The sequence below is a fragment of the Cryptomeria japonica genome, chromosome 10 (genome assembly GCF_030272615.1).
Source record: "Cryptomeria japonica chromosome 10, Sugi_1.0, whole genome shotgun sequence".
Taxonomy (NCBI): domain Eukaryota; kingdom Viridiplantae; phylum Streptophyta; class Pinopsida; order Cupressales; family Cupressaceae; genus Cryptomeria; species Cryptomeria japonica.
This window is the reverse complement of record NC_081414.1, coordinates 316,483,883-316,493,044: the sequence shown is the minus strand read 5'-3', so window position 1 is coordinate 316,493,044 and position 9,162 is coordinate 316,483,883. Positions and strand designations below refer to the sequence as shown.

At 35.2% G+C, this 9,162-nt stretch overlaps 1 pseudogene; it reads left to right on the top strand.

Annotated features, from left to right (window-relative positions):
• Positions 1–401: 401 nt before the first annotated feature.
• The window catches only part of LOC131036697 (proteasome subunit beta type-7-B-like), a 37,126-nt pseudogene continuing 28,365 nt past the window's right edge, over positions 402–9,162 (top strand).

The following is a 9,162-nucleotide window of genomic DNA, read 5'->3' as shown; positions in this document are numbered from 1 at the left end:
GAGGAGAGAATGAACTCCCTCTAAACTTCAAGGATGAACTAGGAAGCCTTTGACTTCCCTCGAAGGGATACATAGGTAGGGTCATTGAGAATGAACCCTTGAGACTTAGGTCTAGGTCTGATGGGGACCCTGACCTCAAGACTTTACCACCTTATGTGCAAGCTTAAGTGATGATGTAGGTTTGTCACCACTATAGTGATCAAATAAATTACGAAGATGACACTTCTAAGATAGAACAAGAAGCTTGGTTGATTATGTTGGTACTTAAGAAATTAAAAGAAACAAAAAAAAACTAGTAGCAACTGAAGGGCAGCTGTTACAGAATTGGAATATAAAACAAAAACCTTACTAAAATAGAATGTTTATTGGAATACAAAAAAAAAAAACCTTACTAAAATAGAATGTTTCCAACTCAAGATGCAGTCATACTTGAGGCTGACACAGAGCCTCTGAAGGTCCAATAGTGTGTGATAAGAACTGTGAAAAAATACACTATATTGCACCAAATATATACCATAGTCAGGCCTGGAATTTGACGGCCACCCCTATAATATGATTTTTTTATGATGGTTTAGTCATTCTAATGCCTTTCGTTTTATGTTTAAAAAAAAATGTTAAGTGTCAATTTTTTTAAAATTTGTGACTAGTTTAATATAAATTCTTTAAGCTTCACAGAATTGAAGTTCCAGTAAAATTCAATTGTCGTGAATAGAATTAATTCCATGGAAAAAAATGTAAAAATTTAAAAAACAATGATAAATTAGTAATGCACTGAAAAATCTTAAATTTACTTGTAAGTTTCTAAATTCACACCCAAAAATCTTGTTTATTATAAAAATAGAAACTATTTTAGATTTTTTTATTACAATACTTTAAAAAATTAGAAATGATTATATCTTATCATTTCAATTGTTAGAAATTTCTATATTGATATTTAAGACAATCTTATAAAAAATATTAACAAACAAATTGACAAAGTTTCTAAATTTATATAAGAAAAAATATACTAAAAATTCATATAAAAATAATATAAAAATTAGAAATAATTATATCTTAATCCTACCATTTTAAAATATTCTAAATAAACTCATATATTTATAATAAAAGTTGTAAAATCATATATATCAATATATATTACTTATTATAATTTTTTACAGCTTATTAATAACTTTAAGTGTCATATATACAGTTTTTGGAAAAAATAGCATGTCGATACATATGGTCCACTAATTTTATTAGTTGTAATACATGATCTAAAAGTGCAAAAATGACCATATAGCCTGTCAAATTCCAGACCTGACCGCGGTGGTGCTAAAACTGCTGCAGATACAGAAGTAGTAATAGGTTTTCTTTCTTTTTCTTTATTGTTCTTCAGATAATAGTTGTATTAGTACTTATTTCATGGTTGGAGTTGCCACTATGAATATGACTTTTCATTACTTGGAGGCTACTTAATGAATTACTGAATGCTCTCTCTTTCTGTTGACAAATATGGTTAGCTCCCAACTGGAGTTGCATGGTTATGCAATTGGTTGAGAATCACAGGTTGTTAGTGACCTCACTATTATAAAATCCCATCTATTTGGGGGATTTTCCATGTTCCTAACATGTATCCATTTTTGTTTGTTTTACTTTTCATTGATATTATTTTTAAGGTCTATTGTATTTTGTTTTGTCTTGTATGATTTGTTGTTGCAGTTGTCCATTGCCTCTTAGTAGTTATTGTGTGTGTGAAAAAGTGAAATAAGTATCTGTAAGCTACAAGACACAACACTTCAATTAAGTCATTACATGTATGGTTAGACAGATATAAGCATGAATAATAAAACCATAACAAATCGATTAATTGTCTTCTAAAAGATGTGAGTATAAAATTGCTCTCAGATTTGTATAAGCAATATCAGTGACTAGACTACACCAAGACAAAGGATTTAATCTATATGAGCACGATATTAAGCCAAATGGATGCAAGATTATGCTAGATGGATGAATAGTAAGCTATATGAATTCAAGAAATCATAATTGAACTAAATATGCAAAAAGAAATTAAACTAAGATGCAATAATCTCAAAAATCAAGCATAATATCTTCAATGACTCCAGAGCAAAAACTACATAATAACAATAAATCTCTAGGGTGTTTTGAATGAGAGATGAAGGCTGAATTTATAGAGAATCACAAAAGAGATCAAGAAAAAGCACAATTTAGGATAATTGAAATAATTGAGAAATCAGATCCAGTTAACCTTGAGATAGATTCCAATTATAGTTTAATTGAAATGCATTCAGAAAAGAAGTTTGAGTTTGCATTAGAAATACAATTCAATTAATTCCATGTACTTGAGGAAAAAAAAAGGTAATTCTTTGATTTATTCAAGAAAAGAGTCTTTTTAATGCAACTGAACTTCTTTTCTCAAAAGCTTTGAGTTCTAATTTTAGAGAATGATTAAATTCTTTTTAATTGCTTTTCTGATTTCAAGTTCTCAATTTAGAAGAAAGAAATAATATCTCAAGTTTGATTTTTCTTTCAATTCAATTCTTTTATTTTATTTTCAATTTAACTCTTGCTTTGTGATTAATTCCTCTTTTGTAATAAATTAATTCATTTTTTCATGATTAAATGGCAAATTTATTAATTAATTAAATATGCTAGGATATTTAATAAATTAAATAAGATAATTGATCAAAATGATTTTCTTGGAATGATTTAATTAATTAAATAAATATTTAATTAATATAGAATAATTCACTTGCCATGTGACATTTAATGATTGAAGAATTAATTAATTGTGTACTCAAAGTTGATTTAATTGTCTTTGGTTAGGACCTTGGTGATGTTGTCGAGATTAGGGGCCCATGGTTTAGATCACGAACCAGATGAAGAGTGAGGTGTTTAGCTTGATTTGAAGCGATGAAGCTGAACATAGTTGATTAAAGCGAAACCGATCCCGAACTTGATTGAACTAGGAACGATAGAGAGCAAAGATACCGAACTTGAACTTGATTGATCAAGAAGCAGATCTAACTGATCTAGAACTTGGTTGAACTAGACACAGTGAGCGAAGATAAAATTAATCTTGAACTTGATGGATCAAGACATGATGAGCGAAGATAAACTGTCCAGCGTGATTTGATGCGATAAAATTGAACACCTACTTAGATTGAGCGTGTGATCAAAGATACTCTTTAAACTTTTGATTGAGTTTAAACAAATAATCAGCTTGATGAAAAGCAATGAAATTGATTAACGTTAAGAGATTGATTCAGATGAAGACAAATATCATCTTGATTTGAAGCGATGAAACTGATATGCCCCTAGTGATTGATTTGATTCAGATGATCGAGAGATCTCAACTTGATATGAAGCGATGAAGCTGAGATGCGATAAGGTTTTGTTTGACTTTCTTTAGTTGAAAATATTTTTGCTCGACTTTTGATGAAGATTTGAAAAAAAATCTCGACATTGAAGATGTGAGGTCATGAGGTCATGACTATGCCCCCTCAGGAGCAAAATCGAAAGATAGCGAGGGTACATGATGATTATAGGCAATTTTTGGCAATGATAATAATTTGAGCGTGAAAAGTGATTCAGAGGAATATTTGAAGATTTGTTGTTGAATTATGAGAAATTGAGCACAAAGTTGATTTGTAGAATAAAATTGAGATTGAGCGTTGATTCATTAGAAAATGAGTGTGATTTGAAGAAAGAATGAGCTTTTAATGAAAAGCACTAAGTGGTTCAAATTGTATTGAAATTGACTAGGAGAATGATCTCAAATTTTGATTTCGATCCCGAAAATGGAATCAGGACGGGAAAATTAGCTAAGGGTACAATTTTCATGTCCATCAGAGCAAGTTGAAAAATTAGGTTTTGGCTATATAAGGGGTCAAAGTGTCATTTTCAATTCATTTTAACCCTCTAAGCTTGAAATTTGAAAAGCCTTCTGCGAAGAAAAATGGTGGTTCCCACACAAGAGCATCTATTCGAGTGCCAGAGATGACATAATCGACCTCAGAACTATGAGTCAGCGGTAAGTGATCGATCTTAATCCTTTTATTTCATCAATTTTGAATTTTTTTGTTGATTTTTTTTAATTTTTAGCTTTGTAAAACTCGGGTGTTGTCGATTTGTCATGTGAGACGACATCTTGTGTTGTATGACAAACTGCTTAGTATTCTTTTGTTGTTTAAGTCCATTAGTTTTGTCGTTTTACACCTACCCTTGTATCGTATGAGCTTGTTCAAAAGAGACCATTTTGTCATTCGAAGGCTTGTTTTGTGTCATATCAGAGTCTTTTGTCGTCCTATACCCAGTCCTGACTCATACGAGTTTCTGCCTCTACTGTATTATATCATTTGAAAAATAGTGAGCATTTTTAAGGGTGCAAACTTGAAAATTTGATTTTGCAATTGATTGTTTTGGATTTGCATGATGTTTTACTTGTCTTATAGCATAATTTGAAATGTTTTCTGATGATCTTTTGTTTGATTCTTGCAGGTTCGACTACCTCATGTTCTTTTCAGATGTGTCTATCCACCGACTATGAGACTAGTTCACGAGTTATCTAATGTGGATAGGGCACATATTGATTTATGCAGGTTTACTCATCTTCTTGACATGCCTGATATCCGTGTAAACCATGGGATGCTCACTGCGCTTGTAGAGATATTCCATTCTGAGCATAACACATTTCATTTGATAGTTGGGGAGATGACTATCAATCCCGAGGATGTATATAGGATTCTCAGGATTCCATTCACTGGGGATAAGGTGGATTATGATTCAGCACAATGTCCTGGCCTACTAGCTCTGAGGTAGGTATTTCATGATGTAGACATTCTGACATAATATATCAGTTGGGATGACATGATGGCCAAGTATAGTGAGAAGTTTCCACTAGCATGCATCCTAGCAAGATTCATCGGTTGTTTCCTTATGCTAGACAAGGGACATCAGTGTTTCTTATGCGGCTAGGGCAGGATGCTAGAGAGGCTTGTGGAGCACCCTCAGAGATTAGGACGGGGTTCTTGTATTCTAGCGCACATGTATCATGAGATGCATGAGGTGGTTTACCAGGAGGGGAAGAGTATGGCTACAGGGGTTTTGATATTACAAGTATGGGCCTGGGAGCACCTCCCAGTTTGTAGACCGATTGTGAATGATGCCAGAGATCCACAACAAACCATCATATATAGATACTCTGGATATGTTACTCAACCCCATTTGGGAAAGATAGAGTACTGGAGATGATAGCTAGATGATCTTATAGTTGTCATAAGGAAACCTTACAGGGGTCTTGAGCCTTGGGATGACCAGAGAGTTGTGCGTAGAGACCTGTTTATGACTCGGCCTCTCATTGGCAGATCAGTGACAGTGGTCAAGTGGTTTGTGGTTACTTGAGTGATGAGGTAGTATGGTAGACCTTAGGGGATCTCGCAAGAGTTTACTGCATACGTGCATTATGTCGAGGAGGAGAGACAGGGGTGGGGACCTAGGTTATCATACGCCTTGGGAATGCAGGAGTTGACTGGGTTGCAGTGGCTCAGGTGGGACTATTTAGAGGATATTGCAGATGCGGGGGTATTGCCCTAGTACAGGGATTGGTTCCAGCATCATCCATTCCCTAGATTCATAGATCTGGTGGACCAGGCACCTCTGATAGAGGAGATTGAGGATGATGCCCCTACATAGGCACAGGGATAGGGATAGAGAGTCGAGGCTCTGAGGTAGCCAGCTGGTGATCTTAGTGCTAGCAGCAACAAGGTACCAGTTGAGGGGAGATAATAGTAGAGAGGAGAGGGTGGATCTCTAGGGGTTGTTGGTGTGAGGAGGAGTGGTATTAGGGTAGTGGAGGGTGTAGGTAAGGAGGAGCGAGTAGCTTCCAGGCAGATAAGACATAAGAGAGATGAGCAGGGGGAGTTGGAGGTGGAGATTTAGGCAGCAATAGAGGTGGAGAGCATGTGAGGGAGCAGGGGGCACATGCAGCACGGTCGATGAGAGTATGTTTCGCAGGTCTGCAGTCATAGTTTACAGTGGCACAGACACATCTGGTGGAGTGAGACTGACAGCTAGCAGAGCTTAGGGATGAGTGAGATCATTAGTTAGCTGAGGTCAAAGCTAAGTGTGATTGTCAGCTGGTGTAGCTCAGAGCAGAGTGCGATCGTCAGGTCGCAGAGATGAGGGTAGAGCGAGACACTCTTCAGCAAGAGGTTTTGCACCAAACCAGTCGGGCGACTTATTATGTTGCGGCTTATAGTGTAGCAGTTCCATTAGCACAAGAGGTTGTACCCTACTCGCAGTACATGGCACGGTCTGAGGGAGCTCAAGAACCTCATCGGGATCCTGGTCAGTAGGCTCCACCTCCTCCACCACTTGGCGATGAGAGAAAGGTAGAGAGCTAGATTTCTTATAGCTCTTAGATTTTGTGTAGACACGCCCATTTTTTGTAGCCCTTATGATTCTTCCTCTGATGGGAGTTTGTATATGTCAATGGACATTATTTTGTACCCTGAGACTTTATCATTATATTTATGAGATCTTGATTTGATTTCATTGTATTTGTGTCGATCGATTTATGCGATGTCTTTCTATATGCTTTATTCTATATGTACGCATATCTTTTCAGTATGGATGTAATGCAAATGAATATGGATGTTTGTTTTTGTTTCTTTTCATATTCAAATAAATGATGAAAATGAGTAATGAGTAATGCAATTTCGTTTTGTTTTTTTTCTATGCAATAAGATGAATGCAAATGAATGTATGAATCCGTATAAAATGCTTATGTATGTAGCTAACATCTCAATACACAAGTACTCGATTGGAGAAATGATGAAAAAGAGAGACCACTTAGCTTAGAAATGATGAAACTTCAAACTCTCATTCAGAAGATAAAGAGATCATTGTTATCATACCGAAATCACTCTAAATTCACAAAATGCAGAATGAATGCAAACTAAAACTAGTCACTGGATTTGAAATGCTTAATGTTCATCACTGAGCGTTTACAAACATAGTAAACAGATTAGAGTTCCTTCCTTTCCATGTGAAATATTAATTATCTTATCCGCAATGACCCTTTTTTCGTTCATATCCTTGGACAGATTATGCATGGACCTAGATTGCACATTTAAAGAAATTTGCTCAAAACAGACAAAGAAATGATGAGAACCTCCCCGTAGCATACAAATAAGCAGAGTTGAGGTATGTGTGGCAATTTCACCTTGATGTGAAGGTACTTATCATAGACACCCAGCTGATTAGATGTTTCCAGATCATCAAAATTATTCCTACAAGCAGAAAATAAAGAAAATATTATGCCTCTAAACCTTGCTCCTCTTATTCAAGATAGGCTTCCTCGAGTTACTCAGAGGGATAATAATCGAAAATCAATATAAAAGACAACACACAAAGAAAATGTCATGCATAGCTCAAACTGTTTAGTGATTGTTTTCAATAATGTTGGTCTACTTGTGTACTCAGTGATAAAACTCTTTAGTAGGTAGGAGACAGGTGACTGACTCAGAGTGGATGATCAGGTATCACTGATAGAAATTTGACTTGGTTGATACTGCTTAGGACATGTAAATGTTGGTATTTTGAGTTTGTTTGGCATTTTGCATAAAAGATTGCATTGATGTCAATTGAACCGGTAAAAGGTATTCATGTTATTGCTGATATTATTGTTTTTTTTATATTGGCTTGTAACCGGTAAGAAGAGAGTTGTACAAGATGTTGTAACCGGTGTATGTAAAGTTTGTGAATTGAACCGGTGAACCTGTGTGAAGGGTTAAACCTTTCTATGTAATGTAACCGGTAAACCTTATCAGTTGTTAAACCCTAACCGATCAAGTTTGTTGGTTTATTATCAGATGAGCGGTAATGATGGAGACACGTGTGATCACTGTATGAGGAGAAATTCAAATTGGTTGGCACGTTTGCTTATTGTCTAGGGAAGGAGCAAAGTGGATTGTATTTAATACATAACGTGTGATGGGTTACAAAATCCAATGGAGCGGTGATCATGTAGTAGTTGGAATTGTCTTGAAGAATGTGAAGAGATTGTTATGATTTCTAACAGTCAAAATTGAACCGACTTGTTTGTAATCTCAATGATGAGAATTAGGTTTTTGTTGTGTTACCGACCTAATTGATTTGTATTTAAGGTCGATGAAGTTGTTTGAAAAGGTTGTTGGCTAGGTTGATAGAAAACCTATTGAGTGTGTGGTTGCCCAACCAGTGAATGGATCTACACTTTGAGTGAAGGCAGATTAAAGCTTAGAAGGATTTGATCAAACAAAGATAGTGCTACTCAGACAGATCAAGAAAACCTGTTGTTTTCTAACAATTATAGCATAAGTAAAATCCCTTAACCAAGTAAGCTCTAACAAGCTTTGTTACTCATTAAACCCTCTAACAAGGTGGTCCATTAGCTTGGATTCTTAAATCCTCTAGCGAGGTTACTCCTAATAGGGTATTGTGCTTCTAACAAGGCATATTTGTAAATCCCTTAACCGGGTGATTCCTCACCAGAATTAGTTCTTAACAGGACTTATTGTAAAGCTCTAACAGGCTTTGGCTCCTAAGAGGGTAAACTTCGAAAGAGTTCAGATAGCTATCCTTGTGAGTCCCATCTCACCATGGTTTTTTCCTATTTGGGTTTTCCACATATAAACATTTGTGTCAATTGGTGAATGCTTTTGTGGTTGTGATCTTATTTGTTGATTTGATTAACTTCTGATAAGGCATATTAAGTATAAGCATTGAGAGATAAATATGTTGAGTTATGATTAAGCATCATTGATGTTTACAATATTGAAGGTGTTTACTGTTAAAGTTCTCATAACAGTTAAACTGGTTAATGTCAAGTATTCCTATGAATACTAATCTTGACTGAGATATGTTTGATAGAGTTTGAGTTTGGGAACTTTGTATCACTTTTTCAATATACTGATTCACCCCCCCCCCCTCTTAATATATTCTACCGGATACTTATTCTTTCATCATACCATCAATTGGTATAAGAGCATCTCAGGTCCTCTTAATCTAAAAGCCTAACAACTTGAGGAAAAGATCTTGTAGACCATGATGAAGAAAGAAGGTTTGAAGTTTAACAGAGATAACTACAGAATTTGGAGTGACAAAATGAAGATTTACATTAAG